This window comes from Heteronotia binoei, chromosome 11 (assembly GCF_032191835.1).
Source record: "Heteronotia binoei isolate CCM8104 ecotype False Entrance Well chromosome 11, APGP_CSIRO_Hbin_v1, whole genome shotgun sequence".
In the NCBI taxonomy this organism is placed as follows: domain Eukaryota; kingdom Metazoa; phylum Chordata; class Lepidosauria; order Squamata; family Gekkonidae; genus Heteronotia; species Heteronotia binoei.
The window spans coordinates 57086821-57108566 of NC_083233.1; the positions used below are offsets into that span (position 1 = coordinate 57086821).

The 21746-nt window shown below is 46.7% G+C and overlaps 1 non-coding gene across 1 annotated transcript; it reads left to right on the forward strand.

The window, feature by feature from the left end:
* Positions 1–14237: 14237 nt before the first annotated feature.
* Positions 14238–14309, forward strand: TRNAT-UGU (transfer RNA threonine (anticodon UGU)). The gene has a single exon. It is a non-coding gene; the product is annotated as a tRNA-Thr (tRNA).
* The last annotated feature ends 7437 nt before the right edge of the window (positions 14310–21746 follow it).

Below are 21746 nucleotides of genomic sequence, written 5' to 3' on the forward strand. Positions count from 1 at the left end.
CCAGAACAAAAAAGGCCCTCCCTCAGATTGCTATCTTCCTAATTTCAGAAGGTGGGTCAACCCAATCAGGGCCTCCAAAGATGGTAATGGTCAGGCAGGTTCACCATGGAGTAGACAGACCTATTAGACTTCAGGAATGTCTAGGAGACATTGCATGATAGTTTGAGCAGGCAACCAAGGACACACTTCTTGCATGAATATACCCTGTTAAAGACATTGCTATTTTTATTCCTTTCTTCTCTCCCCATCTATGGCTGAATTTGTCCCTAATGAATCTTAGGTTTTTATGTGCTTAGCTCCCCCTTTCCCCTGTAGACTTTCCTGCTATTTCTGTACTAGCATTAAACTCCCTGATGACTCAACAGAACTGGGGCACCAGATAGAGCCGAGGAAAGCGTCTATCTGGAGCGAGAGGAGGGTCGGGAAAGCAGAATCCATTTGCGTAAAACACCCTCAGCATAATTAAGTGCCCTTCGTATTATTATTTTTTATTATGATTATGATTTAAAAATCTGCACTGTCTCTCATTCACAGCGGGGAGTCACATTTTACTTTAATTGCCTGTGTTTGAATCAATTTAGTTTCAATTATCACTTTCTTATAGGTGTTACTAAGAGGGCTGGATCTGCCTCCAGCAGACTTATTTGCATCCCTCCCTGTTCTTCCTCCTAGAAATCTGGCATGTCCAGGCATGTCCAGTTCTCCCCAGGCAGGCCAGAGAGAACTAGTCTTCTATTTCTCAGATGCAATATCTCTCTGTAAGTCTTCTGCCACCCACTGGGATGACAGATGTAGTGAAAGGGAAAGAGGGAAAGAGGCCTTCTTTTGCCTGTTGCAATGGAAGATCATACTAGTGGTTGAAGCAACAGGGCTTTCTCTCGGTGGTGGCAGCACATGAGTTGCTATATTTCATCTTCACTATGATCCCAGATTAGGCTAAAAGGTAGTGGTGACCCAAGGCCACCTAGTGAGTTTCATAAGGGAGTGAGGATTAGAATCCAGAACTTAGTCTTAGTCTACAGGGCTTTTACTGTAGCAGGAACTCCTTTGCATATTAGACCACACACCCGTGATGTAGCTAATCCTCCAAGAGCTTACAGGGCTCTTAGTACAGGGCCTACTGTAAGCTCCAGGAGGATTGGCTACATTGGGGTGGGTGGCCTAATATGCAAAGGAATTCCTGCTACAAAAAAAGCCCTGGTCTTAGTTGCCAGCTGGTTACCAGCTAATGGAGTCCATGACCTAGATAATGGTCTGTGAAGGGAACAAGGGCTGCAGGCATATGATTGGCTTAGGGAGGACAAGGCTCAGTGGCACAGCATCTGCTTATTGCATGCAAAGGGCCCAGCTGCAGTCCCCAGCAGCTCTGGTTAAAACAATCTTCGAATCATAGAGTTGGAAGGAACCATACAGGCTATCTAGTCCAACCCCCTGCTCAATGCAGGATCAGCCTAAAGTATCCCTGACCAGTGTTTGTCCAGCCACTACTTAAAAATTGCCAGTAAGAGGGAGCTCACCACCTCCCTTGGAAGCTGATTCCACTGTCGAACAACCCTTACTGTAAAAACATTTTTCTTAATATTCAGCTGATACCTGCCCACCCTTAATTTAAACCCATTATTACGGGTCCTATCCTTTGCTGCCAAAAGGAACAGCTCCCTGCCCTCCTTCAAGCGACAGCTGTTCAAATACTTATAGAGAGCAACCCCCTCAACCTCCTCTTCTCCAGACTGAACTTCCCCAAGTCCTTCAGCCTTTCCTCATAGGGCTTGGTCCCCAGGCTCCTGATCATCCTCGTCACTCTCCTGTGCACCCTCTTCATTCTGTCCACATCCTTCTTGAAATGCGGCCTCCAGAAATGCACACAATTCTCCAGATGTGTCCTGACCAATGCAGTGTACAGCGGAACTATGACGTCTTGCAATCTGGAAGTTATACCTCTGTTGATACACCCCTAGATGGCATTTGCCTTTTTTTGTTACTGCATCACATGGGCTGCTCATATTTAAATGATGGTCCACCTGTACCCCAAGATCTTGTTCACACACACTGCTTCCCAGAAGTGTATCCCCCATCCAGTATGTGCGTTTCTCATTTTTGTTACAAAGATGTAGAACTCGGCACTTATTCTTGTTAAATTGCATCTTGTTCATTCCACTTTTTCAGCATGTTCTCGTTGAATTTTAGCTCCATCTTCCAGTGTATTCACTGTGCCTCCCAGTTTAGTGTGCTGTGCAATCTGGGCAGCCACTGTCAGTTGGAGTAGACAATACTGACCTTGAAGAACCAATGACTTTTAATCTTAATAATGATTAAGGCAGCTTCATGATGTCTACATGACAATGGTCTCCACTGGGGGCTTTTCAGTTGTACAAGTCACTAATTCTGTGATCCCCATTTTTTGTTTGCTTGCTTCATTGCCTTTCCCATCATGTCCAGTCCCCTGGAGCCTCAGCCCCATCCTCAAACAGCCTCTATGAAAGAACCCAGTTCAGAACAATAACAACAACAATACACTATTGTTGTTATAACATAAGTTTGTGTTAGAGTTGCTGTCTCTGGGTTAGAAAATTCCTGGAGATTTGTGGGTGGAGCCTGGGGAGGGCAGGGTTTGGGGAAGGGAGGGACCTCACTGGGATATAACTCCACCCTCCAAAGCAGCCATTTTTGCCAGAGGAAGTAATCTCTGCTGACTAAAGATCAGTGATCATTCTGGGAGCACACCATGCCCCTCTTGGAGGTTACCAACCTACCCTATTTCCTGACCATGGCACAAATCATGTATGGCTGATATTTAAACACTCAGACATAGCAGGGATATCCCATGGTAACATCTAAATTGGCTCTTTGACACAGTGGAGAGGATTCCAGAGGGAAGGCAAAGAGACCCATACAGCTTGGGCCCAATAGACACCAACACAGATAAGTCAGCAGAAGTTTTGCTTATAGGGTTGCCAGGTCCACCCTTGCCACAGGAGGGGAATGGGAGGTTGGGTTAACATCTCCAGACTGGGAAACTCTGGGCAGTTTGGGGAGGACAGGGACCTCTCAGTATAGTACAATGCCCTGGAGTCTACCTCCAAAGCATACACTCTCTCCAGGAGAAATGATGTCCATAGTCTGGAGACAGACTATAATTCTGGGATATCCCCAAGTCCAAGGCTTTTTTTTTTTTTTAGCAGGAACGCACAGAAACACAGCTCCAGCTGGTTTGGCATAAGGGGGTGTGGCCTAATATACAAATGAGCCCCTTCTGGGCTTTTTCTATAAAAAGCCCTGTGTGAAACAATGTTGACATCTCGGGTGTGTGGCCTAATATGCAAATGAGTTCCTGCTGGGCTTTTTCTACCAAAAAAAGCCCTGCCTAAGCCCCACCTGGAGGCTAGCATCCCTGTCTGATTAAGCCGGGCTGAAGAATACTGGGAGAAAACTAGAGGTCTCAGGCAGAAGGAGGGATCTGAAAGAAGACAAGAGCGGTTGGCTCAGGTGTTTTGGAAGGGACTTGCAGGCATAAGGCACAGAGCCGAGGCCGCCCAGGCATACCAAGGCCACAGCGCAGCTGAATAGCAGCCTGCGCCTCTGGAAGCGGAGTCTGACTGGAATGGCGCAAACCTTTGCTTTGATTTGAGAGTGGTGGATGGGTGGGGATGAGGGACGGGGAGTTGAGGGGAGAGGCCAGATTCCCAGTCCCTGCTCCTTACAGGTGGCCTTGGCTTGCTTCTTCTACTGTATCCCAGGCAGGCCCACGGTGGCTCCAACCCCCTCAAAAGCTCCGCACCCAATGCTGATTAGATCGCTGTCGCTGGGGACCCCAGAGGTTAATTGCCAGGCTCTTTGTGTTCCGCCTGGCGAGGAGCCCCAGCATGGTTTGGGGCCGGATTATTCTCGGGCTTTGAGCGCAGCCGTGTCTTGTCTCGGCCAGCAAAAGAGGAGTGCTTAACAAGTATTAAGAGACACAAATAATTCTCCCTTTCTCCCCGGCCTTTTCTTTTCACTCTTTCTCTTTCCTTGTAAATCCTGCTTAGCACAGCTGAATAGGCCAATGGCTTCACACCGCACCTTTATTCAGGGCCAAAGTGGCTGTGGATTACCTCCTCTCCCCCACACCCCGCCCTCATGTTTTCTTGCTCAGCATTTGTTCTCGGAAGAAGGGAGTAAGGGCAGCTTAGAGGGGGGCCGGGAGGGTGGGGTTCCCCATTTAAGGGGATCTCGGCCTATTCAGGGCAACTTGTCCAGAGCTGGGCATCTTTTGTTGGCCTGCCATTCTTCAAATGATTTCTTCACTCCAGTAAAAGGACTTTAATTCCTTTTTAGATACTGAGAATCCGTCCACCTCCTGTTTTGCTCCCCCTTCACCCACCCCCCTGCCACCTTACACACCCTGTGCTCACTTTCTCAGCCCCTTTGTCAAGAGTCTTCCTCCAAACCACCAACAAAGCCACCGCCAGAAAGAAAAGAAAGAAAGAAAGAAAGAAAGAAAGAAAGAAAGAAAGAAAGAAAGAAAGAAAGAAAGAAAGAAAGAAAGAAAAGCTGGGGGCTGAAGGGTCAGTGGGTGTGTAAGGCAGAAAAATGAAGAGAGGGAGAGAGAATAAGGTCATACATTAGTTAGTAAACTTAATGTTCAGAATGTTAGGAATGAAATAAGCTTCTGAATTATACAACACTCTTCTTCAGGCATAGGTACTTTGAAAGCATGTCGTGGCAATAATAAATGTTGTTACATTCTTGGATGATGAAAATGAAACTGAGTCTTTCCACTCCTGAGGTTGTTTTAACCAGTCATTGTAAGAATAAGTTTTAAGCCTGGAATGGATGAGCTGTGAATGTCATTGAATGTGGCTGAGAAAGCAGAAGACAGTTTTAATTAAATCAGCTGTATAGTTTTAGAAGGATTTGGGTGCTAGAACAAGAAAGGGGATTTCTCCCCCCCCCCCGTTTTTCCCAACTGGTATTTTATTAATTTCTGCAAATAGCACTACATTTTAGCTTTAAATGGGCTCGGAAATTTTACAATAATTTGATAGTGCTTGGTATAGCTCTCATGCTTCAATATGTTATTTTTGTTGTAGTTATTGTGTTCAGACCATTTGCATTTCTTGTGCTTTATAAAATTACTTTCTCACAGTCTTTTGACTTTCTCTTGTATACTTACTGAAAACAATAGAATACATTTTTTTTAAAAGTCAATCATACAGTTTTGTCATTGCGGGGTTTTCATTTGATTTATACATGCTGGAATAGCAAACCTGATTTAATCTACACTTTGAGGGGAAATAGCTCGAAACAAAGGAATATATAGGTTATAGCACAGAATGCACTGACTGGAATTGGTTGAAAGGGTGTGTATGTGTGTGTGTCAGAGAGAGAGAGAGAGAATATTTGATAACCTGCTCTTATAATTACCCATGCACACAGGGATATCTAATGTAATTGTAGGAACTAAAAGTGAAAACAGGAAAATGGATAACAATGAATTGACCACTCTAGGAAGCCAAAAAGATCACTAAGAGAAGGACACTGGAGGAAAAGGATGATCAATGGCATATGCCAGCAATTGTATTCATCTTTGAAAGAATGTCAGCTTCCATATTTTTAAACACAAAGGCAAATTTCTAGCCCTGAGGGTTGTAAAGATTTTTTTAATTTTACTGCATTTTCATGTCCTGCTTTTCTCCTCAGTGGGAATGAAAAGTGATTACAAAAATACATATATAATTTAAACAAATAAACAAAATACAAGCCAAAAAAGAGAGAGGCACATTAGATATACTTGGCTAGTCTAGAATTCATTGGGTTGGTCCATCAAGGCCACCAGTCTGCATCTCTGCCCATGTACAGGGTATAAGTGCCTTCAATGGGACTGAGAGACATTCAGCCTGGCTCTTACAAATACCTGGCAACCATCCCACAATTCCTTTCTGCCATGGACTGTGCTTGAAAGTGTGCATACAAGGCCTACAGTCTCAGGTCCTAGAGGGGGGGGGGCAATAGGATCCCCCAATACTGTTAAGCTGCAGTATTGCAGTCCAAGCTCTGCTCATGACCTGAGTTCGATCCTGGTGGAAGCTGGGTTCAGGTAACTGGCTCAAGGTTGACTCAGCCTTCCATCCTTCTGAGGTTGGTAAAATGAGTACCTAGCTTGCTGGGAGTAAAGTGTAGATGACTGGGGAAGGCAATGGCAAACCACCCTGTAAAAAAGTCTGCTGTGAAAACATCATGATGCGACATCACCCCAGAGTTGGAAATGACTGGTGCTTGCACAGGGGACTACCTTTACCTTTTTTTTACTGTGTCTCCTTTACCACCATCCTGATTAGCAAAGAGCAGAATAAATTATATAAACCGCCCCCACAATTATGCACAATTTTCAAATAGGGTTGCCAGGTCTCTGTTGGAAAATATCTGGAGACTTTGGGGGGTGGAGCCAGAAGAGAGTGGAGTTTGGGGAGGGGAGGGGCCTCAGCATGGTACAATGCTATAGAGTCCAGCTTTCAGAGCAACCATTTTCTCCAGGGGAGCTTATTTCTGTCAGCTGGAGACCAATTGTAAAAGTGCAAGATCTCCAGGCCCCACCTGGAGGCTGGCAACTCTATTTTGATGATTCATGTGTGTCAGGAAACTAAGTATGGATTCTAACAGATTCTAATACTACGAAGAGAGAGGCTAGCTCAGGTGTTTAGCATAAGGGGAAGCAAGAGAGACTGTAGTGGAGATCAGGCAGAGTCGAGACTTTCCAAGCTTACCAAAGCCATGGCACAGCCAAATAACAGCAGACAGCTCTGGAACTCATCTGGAATGTCAAGCAGCTTTTTTTGAGTGGTGGTGCTGGGTGGTGGGGGATTGGGGGGAAAGGCTCTTCACAAGTGGTCTGTGCTCTTCACAAGTGGCCCTGGCCTATTTCTTCTACTTGTATCCCTTGGACTAGGATCTGGGAGACCCAGAGTCCTGGAACAGGCTGGGCACGGAGTGGTTTTAAGCGGTTTTAAGCGGTGGAAAACCAGTCCAAGTGAGATTAATAAAAGGGAACACAGGCTGTGGCAAATCAAATGCAAGACTGTGATCAGGCAGGCAAAAAGGGACTATGAGGAGCATATTGCAAAAAACATAAAGACCAACAATAAAAATTTCTTCAAATATATTAGAAGTAGGAAACCAGCCAGGGAGGCAGTGGGGCCCTTGGATGACCATGGGGTAAAAGGATTACTGAAGGAGGATAGGGAAATGGATGAGAAGCTGAATGAATTTTTTGCCTCTGTCTTCACTGTGGAAGATGAGAACTTTTTGCCCGCCCCAGAACCACTAATTTTGGAAGGGGTGTTGAAAGACCTGAGTCAGATTGAGGTGACAAAAGAGGAGGTCCTACAACTGATAGACAAATTAAAAACTAATAAGTCACCGAGTCCGGATGGCATACATCCGAGAGTTCTGAAAGAACTCAAAGTTGAACTTGTGGATCTTCTAACAAAAATCTGTAATTTTTCATTGAAATCTGCCTCCATTCCTGAGGACTGGAAGGTAGCAAATGTCACCCCCATCTTTAAAAAGGGTTCCAGAGGAGATCCGGGGAAATTACAGGCCAGTCAGTCTGACTTCAATACCGGGAAAGTTGGTAGAAAGCATTATCAAGGACAGAATGAGTAGGCACATTGATGAACACGGGTTATTGAGGAAGACTCAGCATGGGTTCTGTAAGGGAAGATCTTGCCTCACTAACCTGTTACATTTCTTTGAGGGGGTGAACAAACATGTGGACAAAGGAGACCCGATAGATGTTGTTTACCTTGACTTCCAGAAAGCTTTTGATAAAGTTCCTCATCAAAAGCTCCCTAGAAAGCTTGAGAGTCATGGAGTAAAAGGACAGGTCCTCTTGTGGATCAAAAACTGGCTGAGTAATAGGAAGCAGAGAGTGAGTATAAATGGGCAGACTTTGCAGTGGAGGACGGTAAGCAGTGGGGTGCCGCAGGGCTCGGTTCTGGGTCCCATGCTCTTTAACTTGTTCATAAATGATTAAGAGTTGGGAGTGAGCAGTGAAGTGGCCAAGTTTGCAGATGACACTAAATTGTTCAGGGTGGTGAGAACCAGAGAGGATTGTAAGGAACTCCAAAGGGATCTGTTGAGGCTGGGTGAGTGGGCGTCAACGTGGCAGATGCGGTCCAATGTGGCCAAGTGCAAAGTAATGCACATCGGGGCCAAGAATCCCAGCTACAAATACAAATTGATGGGGTGTGAACTGGCAGAGACTGACCAAGAGAGAGATCTTGGGGTCGTGGTAGATAACTCACTGAAAATGTCAAGACAGTGTGCGTTTGCAATAAAAAAGGCCAACGCCATGCTGGAATTATTAGGAAGGGAATTGAAAACATATCAGCCAGTATCATAATGCCCCTGTATAAATCGATGGTGCTGTCTCATTTGGAGTACCGTGTGCAGTTCTGGTCGCCGCACCTCAAAAAGGATATTATAGCATTGGAGAAAGTCCAGAAAAGGGCAACTATAATGATTAAAGGGCTGGAACACTTTCCCTATGAAGAAAGGTTGAAACGCTTGGGACTCTTTAGCTTGGAGAAACGTCGACTGCAGGGTGACATGATAGAGGTTTACAAGATAATGCATGGGATGGAGAAAGTAGAGAAAGAAGTACTTTTCTCCCTTTCGCACAATACAAGAACTCGTGGGCATTCGATGAAATTGCTGAGCAGACAGGTTAAAACGGATGAAAGGAAGTACTTCTTCACCCAAAGGGTGATTAACATGTGGAATTCACTGCCACAGGAGGTGGTGGTGGCCACAAGCATAGCCACCTTCAAGAGGGGTTTAGATAAAAATATGGAGCAGAGGTCCATCAGTGGCTATTAGCCACAGTGTGTGTGTGTGTATATATATGGGATATATACCTCTTGAAGGTGGCTATGCTTGTGGCCGCCACCACCTCCTGTAGCAGTGAATGTGTCACACAGTGACAAAATTGTATATATATATATAAAGACAAGGTCCGGAGGCAATCCAAGTGTCCAGGCAGAGTCAGTGACAGCGAGGTGAGGGTTAATTTGACGTGTTGCTTCCACAGCCCATCTTTCCCTGCCTCTACCCTTTATAGGAGCTGGGTTGCATGATGCAGTTGTGTGCACTCTCCTCCTTATTATCTAGACCTAGGTGTCTCTGGGCTGCCAGTTGCACACTCCATCTTCTCTCCAGCATTTCATGATGGACCATCCTTCAACTGTGTTCCAGCAGTTCTGGAGACAAGGGAGGTGAGGTGGATGGCAGGGTGCTATCTGGCCTGGGATGCTACTGACAGAATTGTCACTTGACTGGATAGCAGTAGCTTCATGTGGCACAGGGGTGGCCAACGGTAGCTCTCCAGATGTTTTTTGCCTACAACTCCCATCAGCCCCAGCCAGCATGGCAATGGCTGGGGCTGATGGGAGTTGTAGGCAAAAAACATCTGGAGAACTACCACTGGCCACCCCTGCTGTAGCAGGTTGACAGTAACTGACTGTAAGCTGAGACCTCCTTCATCTGTCTGTTCCTTTCCCCAGAGAGCCAGGTGTGATTCCCTACTACTCCACTTGCAGCTGCTGGAATGCCCTTGGGTCAGCCATAGCTATCACAAGAGTTGTCCTTGAAAGGGCAGCTTCTGTGAGAGCTCTTTCAGCCGCACCTACCTATGTTTGTTATGGGAGAAGAAGGTAAAGGAGATAGTGAGCCAGAGACTCTAAGATTCAGAGTATAGGTTGGGGTATAAACCTAAAATCACCATCACCACCTCCTCCTCCTCCTCCTCCTCCTCCTCCTCCTTCTTCTTCTTCTTCTTCTTCTTCTTCTTCTTCTTCTTCTTCTTCTTCTTCTTCTTCTTCTTCTTCTTCTTCTTCTTCTTCTTCTTCTTCTTCTTCTTCTTCTTCTTCTTCCCAGAGTCCTCTGCCTGCCCCAGGATTGACAGAGCCTGGCTGATCCACCACAACACTCAGATCCTAATACTCACTCTGCCACGGAGACTCACTGGGTGACCTTGGGAAAGTCACACACCCTGTTACTCATCCTATCCTGCCTCCCAGGGTTGTTGCTGTGAGGACAAGATAGAGGAGGTTAAAAAAAGGGAAGTCCCTTGTGCAAGCACCAGTTGTTTTCGACCCTGGGGTGATGTCGCATCACGACAGAGGAAGACAGGCAAGTTAATTTTTGAATGAACAGATTCCTCCTATCCACCCAGTCTGCTGTCTGGAGTTTTCCTGGTTCAGAGTGGCTTTTTCAAAATGACCTTTATAACACTTATGCCACATACTATTAGCATACATCAAAGCTCTTAAGGGGGAGGCTGGGGTAACTGAAGGATACTACTCTTTGTTTAAGGAAGGCATCCTCAAAAGAAAGCAACAGTTCTTGAATAAAAAAATGTTCTTAGCCAACATGTACCTTTATGAGGCTACCAATGCAAGGACACTAAGGTACACAGACATTTGGGTTTTGTCACAGGGTCACAGAAGTTTTGGTTAGCCGTGACAGCATCACCAATTGTCCATTCATTTGAGCGCACTTGAAAGGCAGTGGAGCATGCTAGGCTTGTCAGGGTCCCACTGTGAGTTCAGACCCTGCAGGATTGGATCCCTAGTCTGGTTAATCTCTCTCTCTCACTCTCCCCTTGTCTATGTGGAAAGACCTCTGGTTTCCCTTCACCTCATTAATCAATTATATAGCACTTTAAAAGTGCTATATAAATCATAAGTAGCAATAACTCAGTCATACCTTCAGTGCTTCTTAGCTTAGTCTGTGCCACCTGAGCGGAAAGGAAAATGCATGGATAAAACAAAATGAAGATTCTCTGTTGTTCCTTCAGTCTCAGTGTTTTAAGGGATGTATGGCAACTTATTTATTTATTTATTTATTTTATTATTTATATCCCGCCCTTCCCAAAAAAGTGGCTCTGGGCGGCTCACATCAGATAATTGAACATAATTTAAACTAGCATTTAAAATATAAAGATTTAAAACATTCAAGAATTTTAAACCTAAAAACATTAAACAGTACAGCAATGTGCATAACAGAAAACTGGTAAAGCTACATATAATTTCCCGTATCAGTTAGATATAAACTAGGTATAAGCTAGCCAGAAGAGGGTTGTCTTACAGGCCCTGCGGAACTGAATAAGGTCCCGCAGGGCCCTCACCTCCGGCAGCTGATTTCACCATGTAAGGGCCATAACAGAGAAGGCCCTGTCCCTAGTTGATTTTAGGCGGGCTTCTTTTGGCCCAGGGATAGCGAGAAGATTTTGAGTTCCCGACCTCAGTACTCTCTGGGGAACATGTGGGGAGAGACGGTCCTTCAGATAGGCAGGTCCTAGGCCATATAGGGCTTTAAAGGTGATAACCAGCACCTTGTACCGAACTCGGTATGTTATTGGAAGCCAGTGCAGAGCCCGAAGACCTGGCCGAATGTGCCCCCACCTTGGGAGGCCCAATAACAGCCGGGCCACGGCGTTCTGCACCAGCTGCAACTTCCGAGTTTGACACAAGGGCAGCCCCATGTAGAGGGCAAGAGGTCGCATGTAGATGTTAAATAACATCGGGGAGAGAGCCGCCCCCTGGGGCACACCACATTCAAGTGTGCGCCTCCGGGATAGCTCCCCCCCAATCGCGACCCTTTGTCCCCGACCTTCAAGGAAAGAGGAAAGCCACTGTAAGGCCAACCCCTGAATCCCCGCGTCGGCAAGGCAGCGAGTCAGTAACCAATGGTCGACCGTATCGAATGCAGCCGATAGGTCCAACAACATCAGCACTGCCGAGCCACCCCGATCCAGATGCCGTTGAAGGTCATCTACCAGGGCAACCAACACCGTCTCCATCCTGTGGCCTGGGCGAAAGCCGGACTGAAGTGGGTCAAGGATGGAAGCGTCCTCCAGGAAGGTCTGTAACTGCATCGCCACAGCCCTCTCAATAAGTTTGCCCAAGAAGGGCAAATTTGAAACTGGCCGATAGTGTGCCAATTGGGCTGGGTCTAAGGATGTTTTTTTTAGAAGGGGACGGACCACTGCCTCTTTAAGCGGTGTTGGAAAATGCCCTTCCGTCAGGGATCTATTTATGATATCCCGTACAGGATATCTAAGGTCCCTCTGGCAAGATTTAATAAGCCAGGAAGGGCATGGGTCCAATTTACAAGTTGTTGGGCAAGCAGATAAGAGAATCCTGTCAACTTCCTCCAGGCTGAGGGGGCTGAAGGCATCCAGAATATAATCTGAAGACAGACTCGGGGCCTCGGTTTCGCTAACTGTCTCAAAACTGGCAGGGAGGTTGAGGCGGAGTGACGCGATCTTATCCACAAAAAATTTCACAAAAGCCTCACAGCCTATTTCCAATTCGATAGAATTTGGTCTGCCTTGTGGCAGCGTTGTAAGTTCTTGAATTATATCAAACAATTGTGCCGGGCGCGAAGTTGCAGATGCAATCTTGGCCGCAAAGTATACTTTCTTTGTGGATTTGATTGCCATCTCATAGGCTTTCAAACTCTCTCTATAAGATGTTTGTATCACTTCGTCTTGAGTATGCCGCCATTGCCTCTCCAGTCGTCTGAGTCCCCACTTTAATTGCCGCAGCTCCCGGGTAAACCAGGGTGACGGCTTCAGGCGGGGGCGCAGAGGGCGCCTAGGTGCGATCACCTCGATGGCTCTGGAGAATCCGTCGTTCCAGGACTCTACCAGATCATCGAGGGAATCGCCAGTGGGCCAGGTATCCCGCAGGGCCGTTAGGAACCGTTCCGGGTCCATCAAGCTCTGCGGGCGAGCTAAAATACGCTCTCTGCCTAAACAGGTTTGGGGTGACACATCCATACGAGCCTTGAGAGCAAAGTGATCCGACCATGGCACTGCTTCCATTGCAATATCGTTCACTGATATTCCCGCCGCAAAGACCAGGTCTAACATGTGTCCCGCCTGATGAGTGGGCGTTGTAACAACCTGGGAGAGTCCTAGTGTCGCCATGGATGACACCTGGTGATCACTTCAGGGGTCTGGGGACATAAGAAACACATGCACTGGGAAAAAACAGAAATAAAGTCACATTGCTCTAGGAATTGTCAGAAACTCTATGGTAAAACCACAGAGTCTCTGGCAATTCCTAAAACAATGTAATGTCACTTCTGGGTTCCCCCCAGAAATGTCACACCATGTGCAGCACCAGCATTTAAAATTTTTCCCTCTGCTGCTGCTCTGAGATTGTCATTGGGAGACCTGACAACCTTACACCTGGGTAGACATTTGCTCAATTGGAGTTTTTTTTAAAAAAAATCTGCAGTGGAGGTTGCTGTTTCATTCTTCCATATCTCAGAAGGCTTGGGTGTACCCTGAAACCAGTTATACCACCACCCTGAACAAAAGCCATGCAATATCATTTATCAAGATCAAAGCATGCAAGTTTTTGAGGTGTCCAGAAACTCTCATTAATCTGAACATTAAAAAAGAAAGAGGAGAAAAAAGTTTCAGGTAGAGACCCTTTTATCTACGTCTTCCATAGACCATCTACTCTGATATCATCTGCAATAGAGCTTGGACTCCATTCTGGGTTATGGTTAGTTTATGCAATGGGCTACTTTGAGGAACCAGGTTGCGGCTTGCAGTATGAGCTCTCAAAGCCTGGTTTCCCTAGACAAAGGCAAAGGATGGTGTTGTCATTGAGGAAAAAGCGAGGATTTAAGCCAGGATGTTGACATTCAGTCAAAACCATCAATCAGGAATCTGTAACCTATGTCCCCTGAACCATATGAGGTTCAACAGGGAACCAAATATAGCTCTTAAAACAGAATATCATATATTCAGTTTAAGGTATTTTGGAGGGGTAGGTGGAATGCAAAAAGAAGCAGTATGTGAAGTGAGCAGCAGGTAAAGGTTTTGATGGGACTCAAAGGTTTCTTAGGTTGAGATCACTCATGCTAAATAATGCCATTTCAATCCACTTTCAATGTAGTTTCATACTGGATTTTGCCAGTTCACACAAAAAAATCCTGTTGGGAAGTGCAATAGAAGTGAATTGAAACATCATTATTTAGCATGTGTGATCGCAGCCTTAGAGATGCTTAACAGAAAGACTAGGGGTGCCTTCATGCACACTAAATAACATACAAATGGATTTTTACTGTGCAAATGGATTTTTACTGTGTAAGAAGAGCAAAATCCACTTGCAAACAGTTGCCGTGTGCAAGCACCCTTTGTGTGTGCCACTTCATAATACAGGACTCAAAACAACAGGGGAGGAACGGTGGCTCAGTGGTAGAGCATCTGCTTTGTAAGCGGAAGGTCCCAGGTTCAATCCCCGGCATTTCCAAAAAAGGGTCCAGGCAAATAAATGTGAAAAACCTCCGCTTGAGACCCTGGAGAGCCGCTGCCAGTCTGAGTAGACAATACTGACTTTGATGGACCCAGGAGGGTCTGATTCAGTAGAAGGCAGCTTCATATGTTCATATGTTCAACCAGTGTTTGGGCTGCAGAAATGTGGTTTATTAAGCAACATGCCAATCACCAGTAATGTTAAGCTGCTACTTATCCAAATAGCCTGGTTTATACTGGCTGTTTGTTGATCTCCTGCTCTGAATGACGATCCTGTTTCCCTTCTTAAGCAGAAAAGGTTGCTGACCACTGCCAAAGTTAAAGCTAATAGTGGTTAATAAATCTACTCCAAATCATAGCTTCTGATCCTGGTTTGAAAACCCTTAGCTAACATAGGTAGTGGAGTGGCCTGCATTCAGACCATCCAATTAACCCTAGCTAGTTGCATGAAATCATTGTTGTTGCATGACATTTACATGAGCCTAAGTTGGTTTATAATAAAGTTAGCAAGCGTCTGCTTCCCCTGCAGCCTTCATACATGTGGATTCAAATGGCTTGAAATCGTTAGTAGGGGACATGATCTCTGCTTTTAGGAAGGAACTTGCTGTTTTGTTGGTAAGTAGTGCTGTGGGCAGCTTAACAGCCAGATTGTATGCAGAGTTATGAAGAAGAAGAGGAGGAGGAAGAGTTGAATTTATATCCTATCCTTTGCTCTGAGTCTCAGAGTGGTTTACCATCTCCTTCCTTTCCTCTCCCCACAACAGACACCCTATGAGGTAAATGGGGCTGAGAGAGCTCTTTCGAGAACTGCTCTTTCAAGAACAGCTCTGAGAGAACTGTGACAGACCCAAGGTCACTCAATAGCTGCATATGAAGGAGTGGGGAATCAAACCTGGTTCTTCAGATTACGGTCAGCTGCTCTTAACCACTAGACCAAACTAGCTCTCATGCTTGTGCTTGTCTCTGCCCACTAATTTTAATTAGGTGGGGTGTGCCGAACTGTCCATAAAATCAGACCATGGTTTTTTTTAAGTTTTGCAGGCCTTCAAGAACTGCTTCTTCTGGAAAACTTTTCAGATGTGTTTTATTATGCCCTGGGGGTTAAAATGTGTTTTATTCCTGTGTGATTTTATTTGTTGTTTTCTATATTTCTATTGTAAACTACTTTGTGTAGAAAAGTGGAATACATGCATTCTCTAAAACAAAATAAACATTTTTATTGTGTGTGTGTTTTTAGAAAAACTTGTTTTATTGTATTTTATGGATCATTGTTATAAGCCACTATATAGACCACAACTGGCTGGGAAAGGGGATAAGAAGAAAAAGAATAAGCAAAAAAAAAAAAAGAGAGTAGACTTTCAAATGACTCTAGAGATTGAGAGTGGTCTTTCATCTTTCCCAGATGTCTGTGAAATAGCAGCACAATAAATGAATGTGATATCTAATTTATTTACATCTCACATTGAAGAAAAATGCAAGGTGGCCCAAAAAGAAATATCACACACAGATGAGTGGAATTGGGTCCTATATGGAAAGGGGCCTTGTTTTCCTCGTTAATCCCTCTGCTGCAGATTGAATAACTTTTCATGGAGAGACCAGAACTATCAAAAGATCAGAGACTCCCTAAAATGCAGAATGGTTGGGTGCTGATGGGGTCCAAAAAGGTTACTGTTGGCCAGGTAGTCACAGGGAATGACTTCCCCCTCCATCTTCCTCTCTTTCTCTAATTAAGTTGGCAAAATGCACACAGTCCGACTCTAGTCACACTTGAAAAAAGGAGTTTGTGCAAGGGCCAAAGTTGTGACAGAATGTAAATGATGTGTATCCGCTGTACATTTGAAGGAACATCCCACGGAAGGCCATGCAGTGCAGAGAGATGACATCCAGACTCAATGCTCATTTTGATAGACATCAAATTCCCCATTGCAGTTCCTGATTCAGACAGTAAATATGTGGGGAGTGTCCTCCTTCTGCCCATGGATGCATGCTTATGCATGCAGTTCTAAGACAGCCTGACTGAGTCTTATTGCTTCTTTTTATTAAAATAAAAAATGTGACCATTGTTTTAAAATAATGCCTTGATGATTTAAATTTAGTGGAGTCAGTAGGGCTGCCTGGGCAATTCCTTGAGATTTGGAGAGGATGCCTGGGGATAGGGGAATTTGGAGAGGGATTTCTCCTGGAATCTGTGGTATACTGTATAGTACATCCTCTAAAGCTGCTGTTACCTCCAGGGGAACTGATCTCTGCAGCCTGGAGATCAGCTGGAACTCCAGGAGAACGTGAGGTCCCACCTGGATGTTGGCAAATTTAGGAGCCATTGAGGCCTAGAACAAATGGCTTTGGGGGCCAGCTACTGATCCCAGTTGGCCATCTCAGTGTATACTATTTGCAGCCCTGTCTCATGAGCATTTGGCAAGCACACTCCTGATTAATTTGTCATAATTTAACACCCTCACAAATTAAAAACAGCAACAGTTTCCAAGCTCGCTTAATTTTCAGATATCATAGATGGGTTTGGGGAGCCCCTTTCTTTCCCCTGACTTCACCCATCCCTTATAATTAAGTCTAGCCTGAATCTCTTCCCATCTTCTAGTGCGTTGTTTGAGATCTTTAATGAGCTTGGAGCCTTTAATGACTCCATAAAATATTCAATAAATACTGCTTACTTTGGATGATTTCCTTCAGAACTCTGTCTCACCTCCCTTTTTTACTCATCAGCAACTGCTTTCTGCTCCCAACAAAGCTCTCCAGATGCTGTTATCTTACTTCTCAGGAAGATCTGCGGTGATGACAGGATCAGATATTGAGGAATTGGGGTGGGGGGGAAGAATGTTTGACTACAAATAAAAGCCTGTGTGGTTAAGGCCCATCCCTGGCCTCCCCCCAATCTGGCACTGTTTGCTCTGCAAACAGTGCTAATTCAACCGATGTCCCTCCCTTGGATTCAGTCGGTGACAGCAGACCTTGCCTCCTTCATCCCCAAAGCCCAGGCTCCCAGACCTGTCACTCACAGCAGGCGATTCCTCATGCCCACATATACTTTCATGAAAAGGCTGGGAAGAAGTAGACAGGAACACAGTGGAGCTGGCTCAGAGGTTTCAAGCTACTTAAACCAATGTGGAAGGAGACAATGTGAGCACCTCTTAGGTTTGCCAGGTCCCCAACATTGCAGACTGAGACCCTTAGGATGGGCCTCTAGTGCCTCATGGGGTGGGGCCCAGTAATGGCACCCTTACATCCAGATATGAACGATAGTGCTTTCAGATACCACTATGAATGGTCATAGATCTAGCAAGGATTATAGATAGGCTGTTGCAGGCTTTGACTGAAAAGAGCTGACCCAGAAGATTCCTTTCAGGCTTGGGTGTCATCAGTATGCCAATGACACCTAGCTGTATCTGTGATAGCCACCCAGATACCGCCCTGCAAAATCTGGCCATGGGTTTGGAGGCTGTGGTGGGTTGAAAAAGAGTAGGCAGAGACTGAATCCAACTAAGACAGAGGTTCTGTAGCTTGGGGGGGACACTTCAGGGTTGGGGCATAGACTTCCTGTTCTTGACAGGGCACTGTTGATACAAATGCAGTCTGTCAATACTTTGACCATGATCTTGGATGCCTCGACTATGGAGGCCTAAGTCATGCATTTTGCCAGGCTAATGTTTTTTCATCTGCACCAGGCTTGGCAACTGACCTCTTCCCTGTCACACCCTGACCATGCAATCCATGCAATGGACACCTCCAGGCTAGACTACTGTAACTCATTAGGGTTTGTAGAATCTTTCGGGCTCAAGTGCCGTGTTCTACTGGAGAAAGTTTTTCTTCCAGATGTTTCGTTCTCAGCTGCGGAGAACATCCTCAGTGGCGTTGCAGCCGGAGCAGGCACTCTGACCTTCTTGGCTGCTGTGCATTGAGTGAGGCCAGGGCTGCTGGAGAGCTGCAATTTCTAGGCTGGAGGGGGTGTGGTGAAAGGGCAATTGGTTTGTGGATGTGTCCATTGTTTGGTGGGGCTTCCTGGAAGGGAAGTGATAAGGAAACTGGCTGTTGAATGTGACCATTGTTCTGTGTTAATTGCTGGGAGGGTTGGAAGGGCTGTGAAGATAAGGAACATGGTTGTTGACTGTGCTGATTGTTCTGTGGAATGTACTGGTTGTTCTGAGACTTTCTGCAATTTGTAGTCTGTAGGGTGTTTTGCAGAGCTGAATACCAAGATTGGTGGATGGAAATGCCTTCTTCCTTTCTGTTAAAGTTGTGTTGGTGTTTGTAAATCTCAATAGCTTCTCTGTTCAGGCGGGTATGATAATGTGAGACCGTAGAAAGGACTTCAGTTCTTTCAAAGTGGATGACGTGGTCTTCTTCTTGAAGTGCATGTTCAGCTACAGCTGATTTTTCTGGCTTTTTCTGATTTTTCTCACTTTACACTAGCCTGACCTTGAGACTGACCCAGAACCTTCAGCTGATCCAGAATGTGGCAGCATGAGACCTGATGAGAATGTCATGAATGGCACATACACAGGGGTCGTTTTGTAGAAAAATAGGTGGTGGAGCTCATCCAGGGATTGTTATGCAGCTGCACCTACTATTAAATAAACAAGATGGGAATGAGGAGGGGAAACCCTCAGAAAGTTGCAGGAGCTGCACTCCTGTGAGCTTCTACTGAATCTGAGGCCTGCACATATACAACCTATGCTGTGTCAGCTGCACTGGCTTCCAGTGGCATAACAAGTCAAGTTCAAGGTTTTGGTCTTGACCTTTAAGACGCTGAGTGATCAGGAACTGATGTATCTGTGGAACTGTCTCCTTTGGTATATCCCCAAGAGAGGGTTACACTCCTTGGATAGCAATCTGTTGTTGGTCCCTGGCCCCAAAGATATCTGGCTGTCCATGATCAGGGCATTTTTGGTCCTTGTCATGACCTGGTGGAACTCTCTGCCAAATACCATCAGGGACCTATGATATCCTATGCAATCCCACAGGGCCTGTAAGGCAGAGGTCTTCCACTAGACTTTCCATTGAGGACAGCAACAGTTTTCATTCTGGCAGGTATCCTCTCTCCCAGATGTGTCTGTTCCTCCTCCTTCCCTGCCCATGAGATGGCCAGGCAGTCCAAAATGGGAGTAGTCTGTATCTTGTCATCTGGATTATTTTAAACATGTTGTATTGGTGCTGTCTTTGTATTTATCTTATTTTTTAATGTTTTAATCTACTGTTGTACATCACCCAGAGCCCTGTTGTAGTTGGGATTGGGCGATTTAGAAATTTAACAACAACATTGCACAAAGAATAAAGAGTCCAGATTGGAGCAGTATGGAGGCTGAATAAAAAATGACTTTTTGAGAGAATGTAACTTTAAGTCGTTTGTAAACAGTGGGGGCATATATAAAACACATTGTGGTGTTGGAGGAAAATGCCATCAAGGCTACACCATTAAGATGCAGTTGACTTATGGTGACCCCAGCAAGGGGCTTTCAAGGCAAGTGGAAAGAAGAGGTGGTTTGGCATTGCCCTTCTCTGCAAATTCTTCCTTGGTGGCCTCCCATCCAAGTACTGACCCTGATTAGCTTCTGAAATCAGATGAGATTAGCCTATACTGTACCATTCTGCATCCCAGAGGGATAATCCATTATGAAAGACAGGCAGCCCAATCCAGACATACATGGCGGCTGGCTGCTCGGGCATGGGCGGATCTATGGCTCTGCTCATTGGCTTCCAAAGGGGAGACGTCACGCCATGCTTGGAGGGGGTAGAGTAGCCCAATGAGTGAGAGAGAACCTGTCGCCATGGTGATTCCGCCCAGGTGCACGCCATTGGCCCGCTGCCAAGGTGGGGGTGGGGGAGGTGCAGGCTCACGTGGGACCACGGGACTGGCCAGCCCGTCGCACATGACTGGGCGAGGGGCAGAAAGCCTGTGCCTGAGAGGTCGTCCATCCCCCCAGTTGCTCCTGCTGTCAGAGACTCTGCCAATGTCAGGCAGGCGGGCAGAGGCATGCGCGGACAAGCAGGAAGTGCCAAGTGCAGGAGTTCGCTGTCCTAGACAGCGGTTGGAATGTGTGTCTGGGAGCAGCCAGACCAGGTCCGAAAGACACCCCCTGGAGCTCCCCACCGGTGTTGCCCTGCTGCCACCCCCTGCTATGTGCAAGGAACACCTCCCCCGGGGGCAGAACTCAGAGTGTGAGCCACTGGGCATGCATCCACTTCAGTGCTCCCCCTCCAAGTGTCCAGCACACAACAGCCCTGTGTGGTCAGGTAGGCTGTCAGCCTGGGCAGGCTGAGGGAAGGCACCCCCCTCCCCTGTCCAGCCACGCGGGGGGCAGGTGGTGGCTCATAGCCCATTCTCCACCCCCCAAGAACCAAGTCTGCCCACCATCCCAGGCATTCCCTTGGAGAGGCCGCTGATGGGGGGGGGTTGCCCTGGGAATGTGCAGCAGATGCCAAGCAGGAGAGACAACAGAGGGCATAGCTCAGATTTTATTTTTCCAGAACAGAGTGCAACAGCCTCCCTAGAGCATGCTGGGCAGTCTCGCCATGGGCGGGGCTCCATTCTGAGTGGAAGGCGGAAGCAGCTGAGGGAGTTGGGGGGGGGCGGTGGAGCAACACATGCAGAAGCCTCTGTGTTGGAGTCCCACCTGCAAAACAGAGACAGAGATCAAGAGCACCTGCAGGGGTGGCAGCTGGAAGAGCAGGCTGCATTTCAGCCGAGCGCTCTCTTAAAGGGACAGTCTCTGACCCACCTCTCCACATCAGGGCAGCTGCCACCCCCCCCTCCCTGTGCCCTTCCAGGGGTTGGAAATGTGGCAGACGGCAGACCAAGGGAAGAAAGCAGGCAGCAGCACAGGGGAGTGGGATCAGCAAACAAGAGCAGTTAGCCCCAGGGGAGAGACCTCTCTCTCTCCCTCGCAAGTCAAAGATACTGTCAAAGCAACCACTCAGTGCATAACCCATCACCAACGTGCCAGCCTGTCCCTCACTCTAAGTCTGTATGGTCGGGAGCTCGTCGGCAGAACTTCCCGCCACACGAACCTGTTCCTAACAATTGAGTTGTGCGAGGCAGAGTGGAAGTATTTCTGGGGGGGGCGCTATTGGGCACCGGGGAGGGGGCTCACCAGGCACGAGGGGATTGGTGAGGCAATCACGCCGCTCCCTAAGGGGTTTGCGCGCTTCCACAGAGGCGGAGGCAACCTTTGTTTTTGGTTTCAATGAGTGCCTATGGGACATGCCGCTATTTTTGCAGGCGTAACATTGCGCCTCTCGGGGGGGGGGGCTGTCATGGGCCAAACTGCTCAGGAAGCCGCCTAACCCTGGCTACACCCCCAACTCCACCCCCTCCTCCGCCTGAACCCCGCGCTCTGCCTCACTTCCGGCCACGCTCGGGTGCAGCCCTCAGGCACCACTACCCTCGGTGCTTGGGCGGCCCCCTGCCCACATAACTCCCCTC